This window comes from Cetorhinus maximus, chromosome 8 (assembly GCF_964194155.1).
Source record: "Cetorhinus maximus chromosome 8, sCetMax3.hap1.1, whole genome shotgun sequence".
NCBI classification, from domain to species: Eukaryota; Metazoa; Chordata; class Chondrichthyes; order Lamniformes; family Cetorhinidae; genus Cetorhinus; species Cetorhinus maximus.
In genome coordinates this window covers 66,701,580-66,728,412 of record NC_135886.1, presented here as the reverse complement: position 1 = coordinate 66,728,412, position 26,833 = coordinate 66,701,580, and the positions used below count along the sequence as shown (strand labels likewise).

At 42.7% G+C, this 26,833-nt stretch overlaps 1 protein-coding gene and 1 pseudogene across 1 annotated transcript in view; one reads left to right on the top strand and one right to left on the bottom strand.

Moving 5' to 3' along the window:
- The first annotated feature begins 572 nt into the window (after positions 1-572).
- gdpd2 (glycerophosphodiester phosphodiesterase domain containing 2) overlaps positions 573-26,833 on the top strand; it is a 162,843-nt gene continuing 136,582 nt past the window's right edge. The window contains exon 1 of the mRNA XM_078546236.1: positions 573-797. The gene's annotated coding sequence lies outside the window, so the exon portion shown is untranslated. The remainder of the gene's footprint in view (positions 798-26,833) is intronic.
- On the bottom strand, positions 22,275-22,888 carry LOC144683291 (ferritin heavy chain pseudogene; annotated as a pseudogene).

The following is a 26,833-nucleotide window of genomic DNA, read 5'->3' as shown; positions in this document are numbered from 1 at the left end:
AAACAGTTTCTCCTTACTTACTCTATCAAAACCCTTCATATTTTTGTACCCCTCTATAAAACGTCCCCTTTTGCTTCTCTGTTCTAAGGAGAACAATCCCAACTTCCCTAGTCTTACTATATAACTGAAGTCCATCATCCTTGGTATTCCGTAGCCATTAGTGATGCTCGATATTTTTTGTCCTCCCTCAAACAGGCACAGAACCAATAAGCAGCAAGAGTGCCATTGGAGATGCATCTATGTCAGTATAACCAGTTTCCAGCACCAATTTGACCACCCCCTCCCCCCACCCACCCCTGCATAACTGTTTTCGCGTGTGATTGAATATCCAGGCCTTTATTTCTAGATAGCTCTTTTATAAAGTAGGCCCCAAGATTTAAGATTTAAGATTAAAATTTGAGATTTTAAGAAAATTTAAGATTTAAAGATTTAAAACTGTCCGTTTTAACATTCCCATGGGAGCAGCGGGTTCCCAGGATTGTGGCAGTGAAAGGGTTAGTGCAGAAATGTTCTCTCAGTGCTGCATAAGAAGGCTGGCACTGTTTCAACAAGTGAGTCTATCCTCGAACTTCAATCCATTCATAGCACAAGAAGAAGGAGGGTGAATCAGAGAGATTCAATTAAAAAATTCAGTGTTTCTCAAATACTGAGCAAAATGACGAGTACTAAACTTTGAAGTTCTGCTTATAATCGGAGGATTTGCTCTGCACTGGTCAGGAATTTCTGTGTCATTTTAAGATCCTGAGTGATTTTCTCTTGGTGGTGTTGATGATTTGGAATAAATCCTATTCATCCTGGTATGTATGTCTCTTATTTGTATTTTGCATTATTATTGTTGTTTATAACAATTCACTCACATCTGGTGTTGCTTCTGTGTGTTTCAGTGTCAGCTGCTGTGCATGTGCAACCCTGATAAATAGCAATGGCTCAGTCACAACTGGTAATGTTGAGCACAAGTGCATTTGTCAACTCCTGCATATGTACTTTGCATTTTATATAAAGGAATGCTTTAGCCCACATCTGATACTGAAATGATCTGTGCATGTCTCTGTCAGTTTCTATACATGCAGAGCATTAAAAGTGTAAAGGAAAGTTAGTATTGTTAATGCTGTCAACTAGTGAGATCTGTTATTAGGATTACAAACTTGCCATTCGAGTGTAAAACTGACTTTACAGATTAGCTGCCCATTATAGAAACCTCCTTATTTTCTTTCTCATAATGGACTTTCCTGTGGTGGATTCATCTTGTTTACTATTTAGGAGCTTGTTGACAACAGGAAAGTAGAACACATGACCTAAAGATTTAAGCATAAGCTTGACAATTTTAACAAACTGAATCCAGTAAACAGATCAGCAGCATTGTAAGGAATCCATGCAAACTTGACTATGGGCTGAAGTGCTAAGGCATAGGCGGTAGTGCGCAGACTAACATAGGGCTAACTGTGGGGGGAAAAAATTGTGTTTAAATAAAGATACAAAGGCTGATTCTATGGTCCCAATGCACAACAGCACTCACAAGTAGCGCATTGCAGGAAATCATAGGTGTAGGAAATAGAGTAGATGTGTGATGAATCTTGATTCTAATACAGCGAGGGCATGGGAAGGTATCTAGGGTGTTATATTTATAGCTTAAATACAAGAAAAAATTCAGATGAGCAATGACTGCCATATGGGACAAAGGTAGTCAAGAAAGTTTGTGACACAGAAGATACAGAAAGCACGCAAATTTGCAGATTACACTGTTACTTTAGATGAAAAAAGTGGAATGTCTGTTCTGTGTTTTAGGTTATCAGGTTCACTTTGTCCAGCGAACACGAGCTGCGCCCTTGATATTAATATATTAGTTTGTGCTTGAAGCAATATAGGCAGAGAGGCCGATTAACTGAACAAACACTGGTGGTTTATTGGAACTAAGAACAGGACACTAACTCACACCATGTGTGTTTCTTCAATCACCTCCAGCTCTAGACTTACAGTTACCCAAGAAGTTCATCCAAAACAGTTTGAAATTCCAGATTTTGCTTAATCACAATCACCAGATCAAATTACAAGATTTTTTTTTAGAAATACTTTCATCATAAGATCAGGTACAAGGCAGAGTAAAGACACCATGTTAGCAGATGGAGCTGAATGAATATACTGTATTAACATCACATGAATAATCTTAAGCCTGACCAAAACTCGTAAATATTCAAGAATAATAATAATAGCGATTGGTCAATACAGTCACATGGTCAACTAACTACATTTTCTTAAAGGTACATAGCACTCCACTTTACCACATCCCTCCCCCTTTACTTGAAAGTTAAACTGACAAACTTCGCAACATCCCAACTATTTCCACGAATAACTATTTACAAGTCAAGTCTCTCAGGAGGCTTCCTCGGACGTGTCGAGCGCTGTAGCTCAATGGCCTCGGCTGGTTTTTCCGAGATCCCCTTCTCAGGGGTCAACTGTCCAGGAGCCTCTTCGGTAGAAGTGGGCAGATTTGTGTCTTCGACCCTCTCGGGTGTAACAGGCCCCACCGGTGCTTCCAAATGTGACATTTCTTCCACGTGTGGTGCAGACCCAAGCGCAAGCGATGACTGCATTCCTTCTTGTGGGACTGTCCCTCTTCTCTGGAGATGATCCACGTGTCATCTAATTATTCAGCTGTTTACTGACGCATTGTAGGAGAGGGGTCCTGTCATGGCACTCACTTCGTCTAATAGCCATTTGGGTCCATCTCCAAAGTTCTTCGCAAGAACAGTGTCTCCCACCATGACATTTCTTTTATGGCCATCATGTCTGGTCATAGAGTCATAGACGTCTACAGCACAGAAAAAGGCCCTTCGGCCTATCGAGTCGGCACCAGTCAAACTAGTACCTAACAATTCTAATCCCATTTTCCAGCACCTCGGCATCACAAGTGCACATCCAAATACTTCTTAAATGTTATGAGGGTTTCTGCCTCTACCACCCTTTCAGGCAGCAAGTTCCAGATTCCCACCACCCTCTGAGTGAAAAAATTCTTCCTCACGCCCCCTCTAAATCTCTTGCCCCTTTACTTTAAATCCATGCCCCCTGGCTATTGATCCCTCCAACAAGGGGTAAAGTTCCTTCCTGTCTACCCTATCTATGCCCCTCATAACTTTATACACCTCAATCATGTCCCCCATCAATCTCCTCTGCTCCAGGGAAAATAACCCCAGCCTATCCAATCTCTCCTCATAACTAAAACTCTCCAGTCCAGGCAACATCTTGGTAAATCCCCCAATCACATCCTTCCTATAATGCAGATTCCAGAACTGCACGCAATACTCTAGCTGTAGCCTAACCAGCGTCTTATACAGTTCCAGCATAACCTCCCTGCTCTTATATTCTATGCCTCAGCTAATAAGGGCAAGTATCCTATATGCCTTCATAACCACCTTATCTTCCTGTCCGGCTACCTTAAGGGACGGGTGGACATGCACACCAAGGTCCCTCTGATCCTCGGTACTTCCCTGGGTCCTACCATTCATCATGTATTCCCGTGCCTTGTTTGTCCCGCCCAAGTGCATCACCTCACACTTATTTTTTTTATTTGAAGTGTACATATTGTTGTAATGTAGGAAATGTAGCAATTACTTGGCACACAGCAAGGTCTCAAACAACAATATGAACAACCAGATTATTTATTTAGGTGACATTGCTTGACTGACAAGTAGAACTCCCTTCCTCTTATTTGAAATAGTGCCACCAGATTCACTTGTTTTCACTTGTCCTGTCATTGGGAACCTCTGTGCCCTGAATCATTACCTCAAACTTACCGAACATAATTAATTCTGATTCAGCAACATCTTCTGGGCCTCCTGGCTTCTCTCCGCCCACCCCCTAATTTCGGCCTGATAAGAGTTAGATGAGTGCGGAGATGTCTCTTCATTAGTAATTCAGCAGGGGTAATACTCGTGGTCGTGTGTGGCGTCATCCAGTATGCAAACAGGAATCTTGACAATCTAGTGCTGATGGAATCCCCGTCCAGTTTTTTCACCCTGGACTTAAAAGTTTGGACTGTCCGTTCAGCCAAACCATTAGAAGCGGGGTGGTAAGGCGAGGGTTTTAAACCAGTGGAACTCCCCGCTGGTAAATGCAGTCCCGTTGTCTGACACGAGCACCTGTGGTATCCCGTGCATTGCAAAACTCTGTCGCAAACGATCTATGGTGGCAGCAGACATGGGTGACCAGACTTCGTAGACATCCATCCACTTGGAGTGGGCGTCTATTAGTAAAAGGAACATCGTGCCCAAGAAGGGCCCCAGGTAGCTTACGTGGAAGCGCACCCATGGCCACGCTGGCCATTCCCAGGGGTACAATGGAGCTAAGCTTTTGTAGCTGCGGGAATTAAAGACAACTTTTGGAAAGGGTTTCGACGTCTGCATCCATCCCTGGTCACCACAAGTGGCTGCGAGCGAGCATCTTCATCCTAATAAGGCCAAGGTGAGCGCTATGGAATTTGGCCAGTAATGGCCTTCGCCCTCTCAGGGGCACGATAACCTTTGCTCCCCAGAGAAATATGCCATCTTGGCAGGTGAGCTTGTACCTGCGATTGAAATAAGGCTTCATGTCAACAGACTTTGGCTCTCCTGGCCATCTATTCAAGACTTGCTCCCGGATATGAGATAAAAGTGGATCTTGGCTTGTCCACTCATGGATTTGTTCGGCCTGGACAGGGGAGAAATCCAAAAAATTTAGTAATGAGACAAGTTCCTGGGGAATTGGAACCTTCACATTGTTATCTGGCAGGGGAGGCAGATCAGCACGTCAGCATGTGCGATCTGGCATCGTGATCGGTGAATAAAAGTGAATTCGTAAGCAGCCAATATCAGTGCCCACCTCTAGATGTGAGCAGATGCGATGGGGGGTATCGCCTTATCCTCTCCAAATAATCCCAGCAGAGACTTGTGGCTGGGTATAATGTGAAAATGGAGGTATTGATGGTATTTCCAAACACGAAACACAACAGACAAACCCCTCCTTCTCAATTTGAGAATATTGTCGCTCTGCAGCACTGAGCGTGCGAGATGTATAACCAATGGGTCGTTCGCAGCCATCGGCCATCCAATGTGAAAGTACAGCCCCTACTCCATAAGGGGATGCGTCGCAAGTTAAAATCAATCCTTTCTTTGGGTCAAAGTGGACCAGTAGGGCCGATGATCTTAACAACTGCTTTACCTTCACAAATGCCTCCTGGTGCAGGGCTTGCCAAATCCATTTATGTTTTTTCTTAAGCAATGCATATAACGGAGTCAGTACTGTTAATAGATTTGGGAGAAATCGCCCATAGTAGTTTATCATTCCTAAGAAGGCCTTTAGTTCTGTCATGTTCTTTGGTGTAGGTGCCTCACGAATAGCCTTGACCTTTTCTTCCACAGGATGCAGGCCCTGCATGTCAATTTATGGCCCAATTAACCAACTCCTTGGTGTGGAAAATACATTTCTCTCGTTTCAAGTGTACCCCCGCTTGTGAGAAGCGTTTCAGCACCTCCTCTAAATTAGCTAAGTGTTCTTCATCAGTTAGTCCAGTGATTAAAACATTGTCAAGATAAAGGACGACATGGGGCAGTCCCTGAAGTTGATTATCCATGGTGTACAGGAAAATAGCACATGCCGATGAGACCCCAAAGGGTAGTTGAGTAGATTGATACAATCCTCAATGTGTATTGATGGTCACAAATTCCCTAAAGCTTTCTTCCAACTCTACCTGCTGGTAGGCGTAGCTCACGTCAAGTTTTGAATATGTGACGCCCCCTGCCAATTTCGAATATAATTCGTCAATCTTCAGTATTGGGTGTCTATCAAGTTTGGCCTCTCTGTTTACAGTTAACTTATAGTCACCGCATAAGCAAACACTTTGGTCCGGCTTCAGTACGGGTATTGTGGGTGCCACCCACTCAGAAAATTATGCCGGTTGTCAGATACCCAATTTTTCCAGCCTGTTTAGCTCGGTCTCAGCCTTGTCCCATAGAGCATAAGGGACTGATCTGGCTCTGATAAATGTGAGGGTTGTGTCAGGATCTATGTGGATTTTGCCTTGTAGCCCACGAATCCTTCCTAGCTCATTACTAAAAATGGAAGCGTATTTTCGTAACAATTCCTGTAAGTATCTCGTTCTGATTTGAAAAATCTCAGCCCATTGCAATTTAATCTTTTTAGGCCAGCTACGACCAATTAAACTGGGGCCCGCCCCAGCTACTGCTATAAAGAGTAAATTTGCAGACTGATCCCCATACTGCACCAGGACTTGACACATCCCTTTCACTCTTATTTTTTCAGCCGTATATATTTTAATTTAATGCCCGATTCTTCCAAACTTAAAGGATGAACTGCTTTATTCAAGTATCTGAACGTTATGTTCTCCTATGACAGACATTGATGCCCCAGTATCGACCTCCACCTTCATGGGTTGTTCATTAACTCTAATGACTACCTGGATTGGCTCAGTTCTACCCACTTCCAGGCTGTGTAATGAATAGATGTCAGGTTCTGCTTCCTCTCGTTCTTCAACGAGACATATTTTGCGATTTTTACCTTTGTTATTAAAATGCTGTCTCATCCGATCTTTACAGTGCCGCATTATTTGACCATTGTGATGGCAGAAAAAGCATTCGATATTTCTGAACTGTCGATTGCCTGCAGGCTGCCTGGATGCATTTCTCTCATTAATGTCGTGGGTTTTCACTGTGGTAATGTTGTTCTTCAATGCTCTGTACATAATGAGCATTCCCTGTCTTTCTGTGGAGGCCAAAGTTTTCACGCCTTTTGGTACTGGTCCTTCCCACTCTACAAGATGGACGGCACCATTCTGTGTATCTTTTATTGCCTCCGAGTCTCTAACAGCGCTCTCCATGGCTGTTGCCAATTCTAATGTCTTACTGAAGTCTAGATTAGTTTCAGATAGCAATTGTTTTTGAATAGCATCGTCCCCGATTCCGCATATCAATTGGTCTCTCAACATGTCATTAATTGAAGTTCCGAACTCAAAATCTTCCATTAAGCCATTTAAAGCAGCTACATAGCCAGTGATTGTCTCTCCTGGAAGCCTATTCCTCGAATTGAACTTAAAACGCTGCACAGTGACTGAGGGCTTTGGCTTCAGGTGGTTTTTTAGAATATTTACTAACTCGTCGAAAGTCTTCGTATCAGGGCTGTTAGGTGACTTGAGGCTGCGGATCAGCCCATACATTTTGCTCCCACATGTGAACAAAAGAATTGCCCTCTCCTTGTCCTCCCCCATGATGTCATTAACGGTAAAGAAGAACGCTAGGCGTCCGACGTAATGAGTCCAGTTATCGGAAACGGGGTCGAATGGTTCAAGAAGCTCAAACTGCGGCACACTCGATGACTAAGGAGGCTGCGCTTTCAAACAGTTTTCAAGATAGTGGTGAAGTAACGTAACTGGCTTACCGCGGCTTTCTTGATTGCTGTCAATTGATCCGATTTATCTTCGTCGCCACTTTTATGTTTTAGGTTATCAGGTTCACTTTATCCAGCGAATGCGAGCTGCATCCTTGATATTAACACATTAGTTGGTACCTGAAACAATATAGGCAGAGAGACCAATTAACTGAACAAACACTGGTGGTTTATTGGAACTAAGAACAGGACACTAACACAATGAGTACTTCTTCAATCACCTCCAGCTCTAGACTTCCTGTTACCCAAGAAGCCTGCGCTGTCTAGTGTTTGGTCAATACAGTCACATGGTCAACTAACTACATTCTCTTAAAGGTACAAAGCACTCCACTTTATCACAGTCTGCCCATTATCCAACCTGTTTGGGGAAATCTTTGCGGGAACTTAGATCATTACATCTGTGCATAACTGAACTTGTTGGAGTTGGGCTGATTGGACACTTACCAGATTTTTAATACTTTAAAGTTGATTTTAACAGGTTTTTTATTACTGATCCTTAATAAGCAGTACTAGTATAAGATTGGCAGTGTGCAGTTGTACTGTACTGGGTGCAGCAGAAGGAGGATGAAGGGCAGCAGCAACAGCAGCAGTGGCAGCACATCCCTTAGCATGCAAGAGAACCTACAGTTCGATCTCTCAGAAGACAGCAGGTGAGGGAGTCTGCTTCAGAGGCCATAACCACCCAAAAGGGTCTACAGACTAAGAGTTATCTTTGTTGAGTAACTGAAGAGACTGTGCTTGTCCAGTCAGTTTATTCCTAAATTCTACAGCCATATGCAGGAAGGTTTGCTATCTGCTGGACTGGGAGTCATGTCATGCCAGTGATTGCAAAGATTACCACCGTCCTGAACTTCTATGCCTCAGGATCATTAAGGGCTACTATTGGGGACATCTCAAGGATTTTGCAGTTCGCTGTTTACAAGTGCACCCCAAGCAAGTAACCAGTGCATTATTTACTAGGGAAAACCAAAACATTGGGTGGGATTTTCTGTGCTCATTGGCATCGGGCATCATGGCAGGCGTGAGCAGACAATATCGCAGGTAGGCCAAAAATTGGTTTCATGATGTCGCGAAACCAGTTTGCAATCGTTGGCTGAGCCCATCAATGGTGGGTCACCTTTCCCATCACCGCAAGTCTGGTATTTCATTTTAATACATCTGCACATCATTATAAGCCCTGCTTACCAGAATCAACCCCCACACTGGACCATTCAGGCATGTCGACGTGATTCACAATTGAACATAAGTGCCGTGCATTTGCCAAGCTGCACTTCACTCGGGACTTTGAGGCTTCTTTGCCTACCTTGCTTTGGGCAGCACTTACATTTATCAGCACCAGGCTTCACAGGCAGCACCACATCACTTTTAGGGGGGCTCACGGGCAGGCCTCTACTTATCAGACCAGCCGTGAGGTAGGGGTGGCTTTTCAATAGCTGCAAGGCTATGGCTTGCTTGAGGAAAGAGGATAAGTGGCCTCAGGCAAGCAAAGGTTGCAGGGCTAGGGCATTACTGGGGAAGGGGGGAATCCCAGTGTGCGTGTGGGGACACATGTTGATCTGTGCAAGTGTTCTCAACTGGCCGTGCCCCTAACCAAGCTGTTCCATACAACTACAACACTGGCATCTACCCAGCTATGTAGAAAATTGCCCAGGTATGTCCTGTACACAAAAAGCTGAACAAACCCAACCCAGCCAATTACCGCCCCCTCAGTCTACTCTCAATCATCAGTAAAGTAATGGAAGGGGTCATCAACAGTGCTATCAAGTGTCACTTGCATGGCAATAACCTGCTCACCGACGCCCAGTTTGGGTTCCACCAGATCCACTCAGCTCCTGACCTCATTACAGCCTTGGTTTAACCATGGACAAAAGAGCTAAACTCCTGAGGTAAGGTGACAGTGACTGCTGTTGACATGAAGGCCACATTTGACTGAGAGTGGCATCAAGGAGCCCTAACAAAACTGGAGTCAATGGGAATCAGGGGGAAAACTCTCTGCTGGTTGGAGGCATACCTATCAGAAAGGAAGTTGGTTGTGGTTGTTGGAGGTCAGTCATCTCAGCTCCAGGACATCACTGCAGGATTTCCTTAGCATAGTGTCCTCAGCCCAACCATCTTCAGCTACTTCATCAATGACCTTCTTTCCATCATAAGGTCAGAAGTGGGGATATTTGCTGGTGATTGCACAATGTTTAGCACCATTCATGACTCCTCAGATACTGAAGCAGTCCATGTCCAAAAACAGCAAGATCTGAACGATATCCAGGCTTGGGCTGACAAGTGGCAAGTAATATTCACACCACACAAGTGTCAGGCAATGACCATCCCCAACAAGATAGAATCCAACCATCACCCCTTCTTGTTCAATGCCATTACCATCACTGAGTCCCCCACTATCAACATCCTGGGGTTACCATTGACCAGAAACTGAACTGGACTAGCCATATAAATACTGTGGCTACAAGAGCGGGTCAGGGGCTAGGAATTGTGAGACAAGTGACTCACCACCTGACTCCCCAAAGCCTGTTCACCATCTACAAGGCACAAGTCAGGAGTGTGATGGCATACTCCTCATTTGCCTGGATGAGTGCAGCTCCCACAACACTCAAGAAGATTGACACCGTCCAGGACAAAGCAGCCCACTTGATTGGCACCACAACCACATTCATTCTCTCCACCACCAACGCACAGTAGAAGCAGTACCATCTACAAGATACACTGCAGGAATTCACCAAGGCTCCTTCGACAGCACCTTCCAAAGCCCATGACCACTACCATCTAGAAGGACAAGGACAGCAGATAGATGGGAATACCACCACCTGAAAGTTTCCCTCCAAGTCAGTCACCATCCTGACTTGGAAATATATCGCCATTCCTTCACTATCGCTGGGTCAAATCCCTGGAACTCTGTCGGTGTACCTACACCACATGGACTGCAGTGGTTCAAGCAGGCAACTCACTATCACCTTCTCAAGGGCAACTAGGGATGGGCAACAAATTCTGGCCCAGCCAGCGAAGCCCACATCCCGTGAATGAAAAAAAAAAGAGGGTAGAGGCTGAGGAGGCAGTCTCCAGAGGGGATGCAATCTTCTTGCCTGTCGGGGCCATGTCGTCTGTGCAGCAGTCCTGGGCTGGAAGCTCTGAGAGGTGTGCGCTCGGCTACACTTTAAACCCGGTGCCCAAGCATGAGGAAGCAGTAAAATGACGGCGTGACGGGCGAATCAGAGGCCACCCGACAGCGAAATGGCGTGTTTCCCGGGAATGCATGATTAATGGGGCAGGATTAGGATGATACGGCCTGAAAAGCTGCCATTGTGGCCGGCGGGTAAAACATTCTTTTTCCTGCCTGCTACAGCACTTAGTACAAATCTGGGACAATTACACCCATATTGTTTCTCATGGATGTCAACAGTCAAAATGGCAGAACCTTGGGATTTGCAACAATAGCTGGCTTCCATTATGTGCAGGACATGATTACCCTCATATCGTCATAATGGTACCTCAGGAACTGCCAGAAAGTTTATGATACAGATAGATGCCAAATAAGACAGGTGGATTTGTGGATTACAACAAAAGAGTACAATAAATAACTATATAGTCAATATAGAATATAAGAAATAGGAGCAAGAGTTGACCATATGGCACTTAGAGCCTGCTCTGCCATTCAGTATAGTCACGGCTGGTCTTCTGCCTCAACTTCTTTTTCCCACCCATTCCCCAAATCCCATGATTCCCTGTGAGACCAAAAATCTATCTATCCCAGCCTTGAATATATTTATCAATGGAGCACACACAAACCTCTTAGGGTAGAAAATTCTAAAGATCCATAATGTTCTGAGTGAAGAAATTTCTCCTCATCGTAGTCTGAGATAATTGACCGCTTATCACCCATGTTCTAGATTCCTCAGCTAGGGATGCAACCTTTCAATATCTACCCTGTCAAGCTCCATTCAGAATATTTTATGTTTCAATGACATCACCTCTCATTCTTCTAAACTCCAGAGATTCTAGTCCAAACTTACTCCACCTCTTACCATAGGACAACGATTCCCCCCCAGGAACCAATCAAGTGAACCTTTGCTATGCTGCTTCCAATGTAAGTATATTATTCTTTGGATATGGAGACCAAAGCTGCGCACAGTACGCCAGGTGTGATCTCACCAATGCCCTATTGTAGCAAGACTTCCTTGTTCATGTACTCCAGTCCCCTTGCAATAAAAGCCCAACATGCCATTTGCCTTCCTAATTGCTTGCTGTACCTGCATGCAAACTTTTTGTTCTTTCTATGAGCGCACCTAAGTCTCGCTGAATGTCAAAATTGAAAAGTTTTGCATCCTTTAAAATTATTCTTTTCCATTTTTCTTACTAAAGTGAACAACCACACACTTCATATTATACCCAGTCTGCCACCTTGTTGCCCACTCATTTACTGGTAACTTGTAAATATTTCTTTGCAGCCTCTTTGTGTTCTTCTTACAGCTTACATTCCCACCTAGTTTTGTATCATCAGTAATTTTGGATACATTACTCTTGGCTCTTTGTCTATTTCATTAATATAGAATTATATAGCATCAGCAATATCTAACCTTGCCATTGTCCTTTAATTAATAGATGCTGCTATTCCCATTATGTAAATATACTGATGCTAAGTGCCAAGTTAGATGTGCATGTAACAGGTGACTTCTAGAGACAATAATTTGGGACAACATTAACTTGACACTTGGAGAAGTTTAGGCTATTAAATAAAATTAGCAAGGATTTGTTAAAGGCAAATTGTGTTTGACTAACCTGAATGAGTTCTTTGATGAATTAACAGCAGGTTGATAAGAATAGCGGGCTTGATATTTTGTATCTGGACTTTCAAAAGGCATTTGATAAATGACCAAATAATAGATCTGTTAACAAATTAAAGCTCATGGGATTAAAGAGACATGTGCAGCAAACAAAATTGGCTAATAGACAGAAGGCTGAGAGTAGTGATGAACAGATTTTCAGACGGGAGGGTAGTATACAGTGATATTTCCTAGGTGTCAATATTAGGACCACTACTCTTTTTGATATATTAATGACCTAGACTTGAATATACAGGACACAATTTCAAAGCTTGCAGATGATATGAAGCTTGGAAATGTGATAAACAATGAGGAGGATATTAACATTTTAGTAGGAGCTAGATAGACAGGTGAAATGGGCAAACACACGGTAGATGACATTTAACACAGAGAAATGTGAAATTATATCCCTTGGGTTGGAAGAATGAAGAGAGGCAATATAAACTAAATGGTGCAATTTTAAAGGGGAGATGCAGTGACAGAGATATCTAGGGGTTTATATACACAAGCCTTTGAAGCTGACTGGATAAGGTTGTTAAAAACATTTAGGATCCTTGATTTTATTAATAGGGGCATAAAGTACAAAAGCAAAGAAGTTCTACTTAACCTTTATAAAACACAGCAGAGGCTTTAGCTGGAGTATTGTCTTCAATAATGAGTACCACATTTTTAGGAAAAATGCCACAGAGGGTGCAGAAGAGATTTACTAGGATGGTACCAGGGGTGGGGGAATTCAGTTCCATGGAGATCTTGAAGAAGCTAGGGTTGTTTTCCTCACATCAGAGTGTTAATGGTATGTTAATCATATTATTAAGGTTAAGGATTTACAGGTGGAGGCATTGATTGAGCAAGTACCTTGAGCACATATAAAGAGAGGCTTCTGGGACACTGAATGTTGGTTAGGGAGGAAATAGGCATTTGTAATGTTGTATTCTATTCTGCAAATAAATCTAGTATAAAGTAAAAGATTGTTGTCTGGTTTTCTACTAACCAATTTGCTTTGGAATGAATTAACATGGTGATAGAGAATAGTTGCCTAAAGGTGATGATTGGAAACTAAGAACATTTTTTTGAGACAAGGTTTGTAATTTGAGCTATTTTTGTGAAGAATGGTTGAAAGCACATGTAAATTGTCAGAATATGATTACCCACTAATATTCTCTGAAACTGAACTATATGATGAGTGGAAAATGAATTGGATTTGTGGACATGGCATATGTCTTTACTGATGAGTAAACAAGGTATGACCTTGACATTGTTGTTTCAGAAGCAAGTATTGTGTGAGTTGGATGCTTGTCAGTTGGATACTGATAAGTTTTGGAGCTTCTGTTAACTTCCACGGTTGAAATCTACAAGAAAGATGATCTAGATGCCTACCGGGCATGGTCAGGCTTTGATATATTTTGAAAAGTTATCCCATATAGGAATATATCATAGACTTTAAAGACTGTAAAATGATTTCAGAAATCCAATTTGTGGATCTGTTATTCAGTGCTTGCAATTAAATTGCTAGAATGTGCCAAGGTATTGCATATGGCTATGTTCCTGGTCATAACTAGCATTTGACTCTGTCATGGGCAGAGTTGATTGGTTTTAATTGTTATCTGTGATCATAGTGTTTTTAAAGTGTGAGGTTAGTATGTTTTTCTTGCCCTCAGTGGTTTGTCCCAATTTAAATGATTCCAGCAGCAAACTTTTGTGAATCTAAAAATAAAGACTATTTATTGCACCAGGGGTTTAAATGTGACTTCTTATACACACTATCATACACTGAAGTGGAGCTACTACACTCTCTGATTCCGCAATGACCACAAGAGATGCAGGCTTTTTAACTGGTTTATTCGAGCGCATGCAAGGGAGCTGCTGCCATTCCATAAAATGGCGACCCAGTTCCCTGATCAATTACATTCCATTATTTTTGTACTATTTTCTTATCATAATACGTTTGAACACAACCAATCGGTAACTGACACACCGGTTCCATACAATCCCTATCCTATTGAGTACATAAACATGTGATTCTGCTACCCAATTACTCTAAAGCATATATACATAATTATACTATCCAATCAGAATTAAGGCACATATTTAGGACCTTGATTCTTGCAACTCAAGACTACTAGTGCTTCATCAAAGCCCCCACTTTGTCCATTGTTCATCTTCCCATATCTAAGCTAAGACCATCTGCCCCTTCCCTATCTGTCGAAGAGCACACTTAATCTATTCTTGATGTCATGCTTTTAGTCTCCAGACTGACTCCCAAGGCTGTGCAAGGTACATTTGGCAATCTTCAACTGCTAATATGCTTAGCAGCCATATCTGCCTGGAGATTAAGTATTTCCAATGAGTTCTTACTATATTCTTCTCTCAATAAATTTAATTCCCCCTAACAGTCCCCCCTTTTGGCCCTTGGCAAAGCCCAAGCTGGCCACCTTCAGTTGAGAATTCCTCTTCTTTTGAGAGTGCAGAGTTTGCATGTTCCTGTCAGGATTAAAGGCAAAGTTAACAGGCATAGGGAACCTTGGTTTTCAAGGGATATTGGCGATCTGGTTAAGAAGAAGAGAGAGGCGTATAGCAGGTATAGGCAACAAGAAGCAAATGAGGTACTTGTAGAGTATAGAAAATGTAAGAAAATACTAAAGAAGGAAATCAGGAAGGCAAAAAGAAGACATGAAGTTGCTTTGGCAGATAATGTGAAGGTAAACCCGAAGGGTTTCTACAAGTATATTAAGAGTAAAAGGATAGTAAGGGACACAATTGGTCCCCTTGAAGATCAGAGTGGTCATCTATGTGTGGAGCCTCATGAGATGGGGGAGATCTTAAACAGTTTTTTTGCATCAGTATTTACTCAGGAAACTGGCATAGTGTATAAGGAAGGAAGGGAAACAAGCAGTAGTTTCGTGGAACATAGAGATTAAAGAGGAGGAGGTGCTTGCTGCCTTACAGCGAATAAAGGTAGATAAATCCCCCGGGCCTGACATGATATTCCCTCTGACCTTGAGGGAGACTAGTGTAGAAATTGCAGGGGCCCTGGCAGAAATATTTAAAATGTCCTTAGCCACGGGTGAGGTGCCAGAGGATTGGAGGGTAGCTCATGTTGTTCCGTTGTTTAAAAAAGGCTCCAAAAGTAAACCAGGTAATTACAGGCCAGTGAGCCTGACGTCAGTAGTAGGTAAATTATTGGAAGGTGTTCTGAGAGATCGGATATATAATTATTTGGACAGCCAAGGGCTGATTAAGGATAGTCAGCATGGCTTTGTGCGTGGTAGGTTGTGTTTAACGAACCTTGTAGAGTTTTTCAAGGAGGTTACCAAAAAAGTAGATGAAGGAAAGGCTGTGGATGTTGTCTACATGGACTTTAGTAAGACCTTTGACAAGGTCCCACATGGGAGGTTAGTTCAGAAGGTTCAGACACTTGGTATCCATGGAGAGGCTGTAAACTGGATTCGAAATTGGCTGTGTGGGAGAAGACAGAGTGGTAGTGGATGATTGCTCCTCAGACTGGAGGTCTGTGACTAGTGGTGTGCCTCAGGGATCTGTACTGGGACCATTGTTGTTTGTTGTCTATATCAATGATTTGGATGATAATGTGGTGAATTGGATCAGCAAGTTTGCTGATGACACTAAGATTGGAGGCGTTGTGGACAGCGAGGAAGGCTTTCAAAGCTTGCAGAGAGATCTGGACCAACTGGAAAAATGGGCCAGAAAATGGCAGATGGAATTTAATGCGGAAAAGTGTGAGGTGTTACATTTTGGAAGGTCAAACCAAGGTAGGACATACACAGTAAATGGTAGGGCACTGAGGTGTGCGGAGGAACAAAGGGATCTGGGAGTTCAGATACATAATTCCCTGAAAGTGGCGTCACAGGTAGACAAGGCATACTGGCCTTCATAAATCAAAGTATTGAGTATAGGAGTTGGGATGTTATGGTGAGGTTGTATAAGACATTGGTGAGGCCAACTTTGGAGCATTGTGTGCAGTTCTGGTCGCCTAACTACAGGAAGGATATCAGTAAGATTGAGAGAGTGCAGAGAAGATTTACTAGGATGTTGCCGGGTCTTAAGGAGTTGAGTTACAGGGAAAGATTAAACCGGTTAGGACTTTATTTCTTGGAGCGTAGAAGAATGAAGGGAGATTTGATAGAAGTTTACAAAATTGTGAGGGGTGTAGACAGAGTAAATGCGAGTGGGAAGGACCTCTTCTGCACTGTGATTCTGTGAACTCCGACTCACTAGTCATGAAGCACCATTGGGATGACGACACTTGAATGGCCTTAAATGCTTCCTGAATTGGCAACGTGGTGAATGTGACCTTGCTGGTGTTCGTAAATACCTCCAGTGTTTGGCAGGAGCACACAATGTAATTTCTTGACTCCATACAACAATCTCTAGTGCTCATCAATATTATGTCTTTCACATAGGAGATATACCTGTGTGATCCTATGCGGTATACCAGCTCCCCTTTATCTATTCCTAGGGACTCAAACCTATGGCTGTCTATGTAGGCCCCGTTTGGATGATGCTCTTGGGGAATGGCCATTATGTCTGCATCCTCTCTTCCACCTTGGAGTTGGATAATCACCAACTCCTGCCGTTCCTTATGCAAATTTGAGGTTCAACTGGTGTACTGACTCGAACATATGTTCAGGGATTATACCGAACCTGATATCTTCAATGTCGGATTTTACCCCATCAATTAAGTCTCATGCTGGCATATCGCATGCCCTCCCCGTAGCTTGTGATTTGGCTTTAAGTATAATCCAGTCTGTGGTCTGCCTAAGGACCCGTAGCAGACCTTCTCCTGTATCTCCACATCTGCCAGGGCATGCTCTGTTCCGCACGCACTGAAGTGCAACCCTCTGGCAATCTCAGTGGCCACCCAGGAGGTTTAATCATTTAAGTCGTGGTTCTGGCCTGAATTAAGCATGGAATTGGAACTCCCAAATAGCCCTCCTATATCTCCCAGTATAATTCTTTTTACCCTAGCCTGTGCCTTCGCTCTAACTCTCGACAATTTGAAATTTATAATCCTTGATTATCCGCTTTAGCTTACTCCTGGCCCACTTGACGGAATTCTGGTGGCTCTGACAAGTCATATGCAATACTGACAGTAGTCCCGAGATATTATATGTCATTTCCAGGGAGACCATAGTTACATGTAGTAAGGGTTTTGACTTTCCTATCCTGACTATCCCATCCGGGGGGGACTTACTACATCTGGATATTGAGTGGGTCTTTGATATCCACACATAGTCAAAGTAAAACATTGTGTATCATAACAATCATGCCCATCTATTACATATTTACGTTTCCTGACAATATTGTCCCTCAAGACCAGGTCCCCAAACGAAGGGAGGTAGGTCTGTCCATCCGGCAGTCACATTAATCTCTTGATACACCTAAATGTCTGTTGGCGAAAAGCTGGTAAGGGGTGCATGCATTTCACATCCCCCATACCAGAATCCCAGTCCAGTCATATTGTTATAAATCCCAGTTATTGTTACTCCGCCACTTGTGTATGTGCTTATGCTTAGCGAAGTATTTTTGGGTGAGTGTACCAACCCACTGGGGCGTATCCTGAAGAGTGCATTTGTCATTTTATCATTGTCCTTGCCCTCCTGTACGTACCACCACCCTGTGAAGTTCCCCTGTTGACATTCGAGGGGTGTTAGCTGGACCGGCTGCCCTGGTGCTGTTAAGCGTAAATTACTCTTACAACCCTTTCTGCTGCCGCACGTGAGGTCCAATTCCCAATTGTTCATCTGATGTGTTCGTGTGGTGGCTTGATCCGTGATCCAGGTGTTGGGCTTCTTTACCCATTCCCCAATTCCTCTTCGGGGGAGTAGTACATATTGTCCCAGGTGGAGGTAGATGTCGTCGTTGACTTAACGGTTGGTGCCTCCCGTGCCAGTTCTGACGCCCATGACCAGGATCGTAGACCTGTGGTGACATTAACATCGGCTCCTGTTGTCCGGGTTACCGCTTGGTGATTCGTCATATATCTTTAACTGTGTGTAATGCCTCCATTTATTTCCCATTTTCATATCTGCAAGTACGCACATATCACCTATCATAATTAATTCATATGGTCCATGCCACCTGGGGCAAACCCTGTTCACTCAGAGCTTACCTTGACCATCACCTTATTCCCTATGTGGGGGGTCCGTTGTTGCTCTTTGGATCTGCCTGTTTCCAAATCCTTAATCATCTGTCGGTCCCTGACTTCCTTCCTTAACTCATGCAATTGCTTACTCATTTCCCTCACATAGTCTCGCACCCTTCCTTTTAGTGGTCCTACATCTCCCCCTCCTACTATGATTCCCTCAGGTAACTGCATTGCTCTCCTTGTCATTAGTTCAAATGGGGTGAACCCGGCGGCCCTGCTTGGGGTAGCCCTAAGTCGCATCAGAATATTGGGCAACACTGTTGCCCAACTGTTCCCTGTTTCTTGAATTGCTTTTGCTATTGATGTTTTTAAAGTTTAGTTCATCCTTTCCACCATCCCTGAACTCTGGCGGTGGTAAGGGATGTTTAATCTCCATAAGTTTACACATTTCTTTAATGACTCTTCCAGTGAAATGAGTTCCCTGATCTGAATCCATCTGGTTAGGCACCCCCTCCACTTCTTCCAGTCCACTATCTCCTGCTGCTGTCCCATGTCGGACCTCAATTCCTTAAGCTGTCCACACAACTCTACAATGCACCTTCTTATCCTATCTTTCAATGGCTCAGTATCTTCACTCCCAGTGGCGGTTCTCTCTGGAAGCCACTTAACTCTGCCTGTCATCAATGTGTTAATCCTGTGGTCTTACTTTTTGTAGCTTGCAGGCACATTAATATAGTCAGTAATACATCTATTTAGCCTTTTCCCAGCTTTCCCTTTACCTGTATCCATCTTGTGGTAAATTGTTGTTAAGTATTATTTCTCCTCACCCTTCAATTGCCTCAACTACAGATTCCGAATAGTTTTACCTCTAAGGTTTTTTTCCTGACCACGATCATCCTAAGATTCTCTTGAGGTCAGTTTCTCTATTGTCTTGATCATTTTAAATGTTTCCTTACTCTTTAGGCCATATTAACTATTCCATGTCAATGGGGATCTCTAGATCTTTGCTTATCTCCCCCAGTTCCAATATTTCAGCTGATGGCCAGATTATCAAATTCAGTTCCTTTACAACAGTCTGTATCTGGTGTCCTCTTTCCCTAACTCTTTCTCCTTCTATTTTACACATGCAATAGCTACCATCTTAACTTGTTCAGGTTGTCTAGAGACTTTACAGTCCAATAAAGTATTCTCATAACAGTTTTAAAACAGAAATCAGGCATTGACATGTTTTGCTTCCTTATCGTCTTCTCAAATAACATTTTATTGTCTCAAAAGTAACCCACTAAATTGTGTCTGACCCTTTTTTTTAGAATTATCCCAGATTCATTAACTCTGCCAAAAATTGGATTTCTGCCAAACTTTGTCAGGGTCTTGAGCTTAACTTTATATTTTGGGAACAGACTGACAAATACAAAAAGCTTGCAGCACTTGAATTAGTGTCAATTGTTGTCAAACCTTTTAAAATAAAAATCCCCTTTTGAGAACTTTATCCGGAACCAAACCACAATTTTTTTAAACTTTGTAAGAAATGTAATTTACACTATCAAAATTAAAACTACCTCTTTCTCATGTGTATTGATTTGTATCCAGATTAAAAGCCCCATATGCTTATCGACACCTTCTTTATCTTGGATAGCATCCTAGTTATTCAAAAGTAACCTTCTAAATTACACTGCACTTTACATTACATCTCAAGATTATCCCAAATTCAAATAACAGTGCTGTTGGGATGCAGATTTCCTTTCATATTTAATTCATCTCTTCAAAAGAAACCCCTTTTTATCCATTGGAACCACCTAGACCGAGTGTTTATGTCTTTTGGTTTTCCTAGAATCCTTTTGAATTTCAGGTAATTTTTTTCCCTCAGATTTTTAGAATACCAACTCGTATGAGCTAATGTAACTTGTATGTATCAATCCCAATCAGCTTGGAAGCTGGTGATAAGGGTTATTCCCTGCTAGTCTGTAAGGGGCTGGCGCAATGGTTGGTTCATCTCAAACAAAGGCAAACCCTGTTTTATCTTTACAATACCTTCAAATTGCGATTTTGCCAGAAACTTCAACTCAAACCTTATACTCAAAACTTTGGAATGTTTGAGTATACTTTTTCTTTAATCTAATATGGGGCTTTTGACTCTAAAGTGCTGAACTACACACACAAATGACAATTTAGGGAAGAAAATACAATAAAGCTCACATACAAATGCTTCCTTGCACAAAAACAAACACATATATAAAGGTATGTATTTATATTCCTATAATATTAAACTTAACGAATTAAAACTCTCATACCCTAAACAAAACTTCAAGTAGCAGTGGGGGGTGCAACTCGACCAAGATATTTTTGTATTAGTTTGTTGCAGATACAGACTCAAAATGAGTACTGTAGCTTTGTCGGTTTTATCACTTGTCTGGGCTTTCCACCACTCCTTTTGAACGTAATGGTGAGTCGCTCAGCTGCCAACCTTGTTGTTTCATTTTGCTGATCAGCTTTTTATGCTTCCTGGTGAGATGAAGGGATATTGTTCCATCACCTCCCCATTCTGCAACGAACTCGAGTTCAGTTTTCTCCGCCATACTGAGACTCAATCATCTCATGCTACACAGGGACCCACAGTTTCCCCGAGACACACTGTCTCCCTCCGCCTGAGTCTCCAGTCAAACGTTTGGATTCGCCTTATTAGGCCTCCATTCTTGTCTGATGCGAACAACCAGAGAGTATCTTTCAAATTAAATATACTCACCAGATCATTGTTCTGCCTTCACAGAGGTTCAGGCGAATCTTGTGGACTATGCCACTGAAGGGGAGCTACTACACTCTCCGATTCCGCAACGACCACACGAGACTTGTCCTTTTTAACCGGTTTATTTGAGCATACGCAAGGGAGCTGCTACCATTCCATAAAATGGTGACCCAGTTCCCCAATCGATTACATTCCATTATTTTTGTACTATTTTCTTAACATAATACATTTGAACACATCCAATCGGTAACCGACACACCGGTTCCATACTATCTCTCTCCTATTGAGTACATAAACATGTGATTTTGCTACCCAATTATTCTAAATCATGTATACATAATTATACTATCCAATCAGAATTAAGGTACATATACATGGACCTTGATTCGTGCAACTCAAGACCACTTGTGCTTCATCAAAGCCCCTTCTTTATGCCTTGGGTGAACCAGATGTATGAGGTTGGTCATTTTTAGTGATGCTTCGCATGCCAATCTTCTAGATGGATATTCTAACACAGTATAGTTTATCAAGAAGTCATATGGACTCAAAACATTAACTCTGTTTCTCTCTCCACAGATGCTGCCAGACCTGCTGAGTTTTTCCAGCATTTTCTGTTTTTATTTCAGATTTCCAGCATCTGAAGTATTTTGCTTTTATCGTATTCTTGGTGGGAAAGAATGATAAATGTTACCTGTTGGCTTGGAAGGCCAAGAAAATAAGGGTAGTGAAAAGCACTTTAGCTGCTGAAACACTGGCATTAGTAGAATTGATGTGTTTACTTATCTAATACACTAACAGAAATACTATAAAAGGGGCAATGTGAGAAATATTTGCCCATAGAATGTTGATAACTGGTCTCTTTGGGACAATGTTCATTCAATGAAAATTGTTGCTCAAAGGAAATGTAGGATGTATAAATGTGAAAAAATGACTATTTTCTTCTGCTTGGTTTGACAAGGATGTTTTTTAATTTAAGAAGAAAGAGGAGAACCTGTCAATGTATCAGTAATTATTGTGTTTTTCTGTTCAAGTTGCTTTATTTGGAGATAAGCCAAAGAACATTTTCTACAAGTACATGTCAATAATCCACCAAGATATAGCTTAATCAAACCCATTCAAGTCTATGGTGGTATGATCAATTACATAATTGGGTAGGTGGTGTGAAAACTGGACAGACTACAAATATAAGTAAAACATGCACTGAGCTTCTCAGAGTCAAGCAGCAAGGGATAGACAGTTGAGGTGTTCAGCTGCTGTCTTTACCCAAGGTGTGCTTGTCAAATAAGTACTCAGCCATTCTGTTTTCAGGAGCACCCAATCTCTGCAGGTTGGTTACATGGTCTCCTAACAGCTTGATAGACTTGATCTGTTCATCAGGTAGTGGGTCTCGAGGAAGTCAGAGATCTGGGTCGTTTCCTGTCTGTATCCAGTTTATGCAATTCTAAAAATGACTGGTTTACACTCTTCTCCATCTCCAAAAAGCACACCATTGCATCTAAGCCACTTCCCCATTCATCATGATCTGGTTTCTTGATATCCTGGAGTAAGATGTGCCCTCCTCACTGGTTCTGTAGTTTCATGAGTTTCTCAGCATGTTCATGATATTCTGAGATTGCTCCAGAATGAATTTGGTAAAATTCTTCACTGCAATGTCATCTTGATCAAAGTAGAAAGATATGGAGAGGTAAACATAAGATGTGTACCATCCAGGTTGATCTGGCAGCTGATGGTGGCCTCACAGTCAGGATGGTAATTCTGTCGGACCTGGGAGCTCATGGTGATAGTGAGATGGTAGAGCAGAATATAAGGATGCTGTGTGTGTATGTGGCGGATGAAAAATGTACTTGGAAATGAAGGTTCAGTTCAATCACTGGAGCAGGAACACTGTCTCTCCCTTACTCTCCTTCACTTGACAATCTTCTTGACTGGCAATTACATTGTACAGCAATTACATTAAGATAACTGCTTGTTAAAACAGGTGATGGGCATTGGTTCACCTTTCAAGATGGTTTAAGCATAGTTGTAACACTCTAGCGTGGAAGGCACTGAACATCTACTGCACTGAAGAGCTGTCTTGAGAATAAACCAACTGAGGTAAAAGATTAGCTTTGGACTCATTCTTCCACGATGAGCATTTATTGTGACCAACAGTGGTGTTGCCATACACCCGCTTCCCTTGTCCTTCAAAGCAGCAGAGGTAATGGATTCGAAAGGTACTATCAAAAAAGCCTTGGTGAGTTGCTGCAGTGCATTTTGTGGATAGTACACCCAGTGTCCATGATGTGCTTGTGATGAAAGCAGTGAATATTTATGATAGTAGAAGAGATGCCAATAAAGTAGGCTGGATGATGATGAGTTTCTTAAGTGTTGTTGGAGCTGTACTTAACCATGCTATTGGAGAGCATTCCATCACACTCATGACTATCGATGGTGGAAATGCTTCAGGAAGTCAGATGAGCCACACTTCACAGACTTGCTCTTGTACCCACAGTGTTTGTGTCTGACCAGAAACTTAACTGGACCTGTGGTGATCCCCAGGATTTTGATGGTGGGAATTTGGTAATTCCATTGGTAATGCCATTGCATGTCCAGGAGAGGTGGGTCATTGCCTGGCATTTTTGTTGTGCAGATGTTACTTGCCACTTTTCAGCTTGAAGCTACATGTCAGGTCTTGCTGAACACTGGCATAGACTGTCTCATTCTGAGGAATAGCAAATGGAGCCTAACATTGTGCAATAATCAGTGAATATCCTGCTTGGCTGCATACCACTGCTACCATTTTTGGTGAGTCCACCCTGCTGGTTTGACCAGGGTGGTGATGGAGAAGTTTGGGACATTAGCTGAAAGTTGCAATTCAGAAAGATATGATTTGTCAGGTTATTGTTGACTAGTCTTGGAACAGCTCTCCAAATTTTCATGCATCAAGTTGTTACATGAAATCTGCTACCTGAAAGAATGATGGGAGTAGTTTCAATAGCAACTTCCAAAAGTGAATCAGATAAATACTTGAAGAGGAATTTTATAGGGCTCTTTGGAAAGAGCAAGGAAGCTGAACTAACTGAACAGCTCCACCAAATATCCAGCACAGGCATGATGGACCAAATGGCTGCCTCCTGTGCTTTATCGTTGACTTTTAGGTGACAAAAGCAAGGTTGGTGATCCTTTTTTCTCTTATTAACTCTTACTGGAATTCAATTCGCTGAGCACCAAAATTCTTTCTCCCTTCATATGTCAACCTAGTTGGTGTGCATCAGGCTATTCAGTTGTGGGTGAGTGCACACACAAACACTCTCTAATGGGAGTTACTGGAATAAGGATTGGAAAACGGCTTTCTCCTTGGCCCAGGATACTTAAATTCAGCTGTAGAGCCTTGTCTGTCAATCTGGCCAATAGCAGAAAGTTCAGTAGTATATTATTCCAGACCAATTGGAAGGCATGATAAAAAGAAAGTACTATAAAGCTGGAAATCAGAAATAAAAATAAGAAATTGAAATGAAGGTCCACCAGCAACTGAAAAAAAGACTGGTTAATGATTTGGAGGTAGGTTTAAGACTAGAAAAGATTAGGAAGTAAAGTATGACCATGCAGCCAATGAGTTGCCAGCCTGAGGGCAGAGGCAGATCTTAGGTTTTGAATAGAAGTGATTGACAACAGGAGATTGGTAACCTGCCTAATCTTGTTTCTCTGCAATTCCTGTTTATCCCATGGGCTAACAGTGCATCATAATTCACCACAGAGACATTGAGAAATAATTATTTAAATCTGCACCAAATATGTGTCAGCATTTTCCATGCCACAAAAATGTGCTCTCTACTTAAGTCCATCTTTTTCTAATTTTCAACAGACAGAAAATTAGAGGTTTCTTTAAAATGCATGGTCCAGATAACTGCAACATGGGAAGTTAACCTTGGACATAGATAAAACAAACACAAAGAGAGAAAGCAGAAAATGCTGGAAAAACTCAGGTCTAACAGCATCTGTGGAAAGAAAAACAGAGTTAACATTTCGAGTCCGTATGACTCTTCAGAGCTAAAGGGCAGTAAAAATGTAATGAAATTTATACTGTTTAAGGGGAGTGGAGCAGGTGAAGCTGGGTAGAAGGCCAGTGATAGGTGGACGCAAAGGAGAGATTGACAAAGGGGTGTTAATGGTAGTGTAGTGGCTAAATTAGGTGCTGATGGTGGCATTAAGATCAGAAAACAGAATGTGATAATAGCCAGACAAGGGTAAGCACTCTGGAAAGAAAAACATGAACAAGTGACAGATTGCCCTAGTGGGAGTGGGGGTGGGGTGGGGTGGGGGGAGGGCATGGTGGTGGGAAAAAAGATTGAAAATAGAATAAAAGGTTGGGATAAAACAATGAATATAAATAAAAATAAGTGGATAAAAAATTTAAACATGAATATTGAAAAAAGGGGATAAAAAAGGGGTGAGGAAGGAGGAGACAGTTTATGGTCTGAAGTTGTTGAACTCAGTGTTAAGTCTGGAAGGTGCCTAATTGGAAGATGAGGTGCTATCCTCCAGTTTGCGTTGGACTTCACTGGAACATTGCAGCAGGCCGAGGGCAGACATGTGGGTGTGAGAGCAAGATGGTGTGCTGAAATGGCAAGCAACAGGAAGGTCTGGGTCATGCTTGCGGACAGACCAAAGGTGTTCCACAAAGCAGTCACCCAGTCTGCATTTGGTGTCTCCAATGTAGAGGAAACCGCATTGGGAGTGGCGAATGCAGTAGACCAAATTGAGGGAAGTGCAAGTGAAGCCCTGCTTCACCTGAAAGGAGTGTTTGGGCCCTTGGACGGTGAGGAGGGAGGAAGTAAAGGGGCAGGTATTGCATCTTCTGCGATTGCATGGGAAGGTGCAGTGGGAGGGGGATGAGGTGATAGAGGAGTGGACCAGGGTGGCCCAGAGGGAACGGTGCCTACAGAATGCCGATTGGGGGGGAGAGGGGGTGGTGAAGGGAAGATGTATTTGGTGGTGGCATCATGCTGGAGTTGGCAGAAATGGCAGAGGATGATCCTTTAAATGCGGAGTCTGGTGGGGTGAAAAGTGAGGACAAGGAGGACCCTATCATGGTTCTGGGAGGTAAGAGAAGGTGTGAGGGCAGAGGCGCAGGAGATGGGACGGACACGGTTGAGGACCCTGTCAACCACTAGGTGGGAAACCTCGGTTAAGGATGAAGAAAGATCTGTCAGAAGCGCCATTTTGGAACGTGGCATCATTGGAACAGATGCGACAGAGGCAAAGAAACAGAATGGGATGGAATCCTTACAGGAAGCAGGGTGTGAGGAGCTGGAATCGGTGGGTTTGTAATGAATATTGATGGACAGTCTATCACCAGAAATTGAGACAGAGGTTAAGGAAGGGAAGTGTCAGAGATAGACCATGTGAAGGTGATGGAAGGGTGGAAATTGGAAGCCAAATTGATAAATTTTTCCAGGTCCAGACGAAAGCATGAAGCAGCACCGAAACAGTCATCAATGTACTGAGTTGTGGGAGGGGGCCTGAGTAGGACTGGAACAAAGAATGTTCCACATACCCCATAAAGAGACAGGCATAACTGGGGCCCGTGCAAATACCCATAGCTACACCTTTTATTTGGAGGAAGTGAGAAGTTTAAGGAGAAATTGTTCAATGAGAGAACAAGTTCTTCCTTGAACAGAGGCCCCAACAATCCCCATCCACCACCACACTCCTCCGTCTGGCTGAGCTTGTTCTCTCACT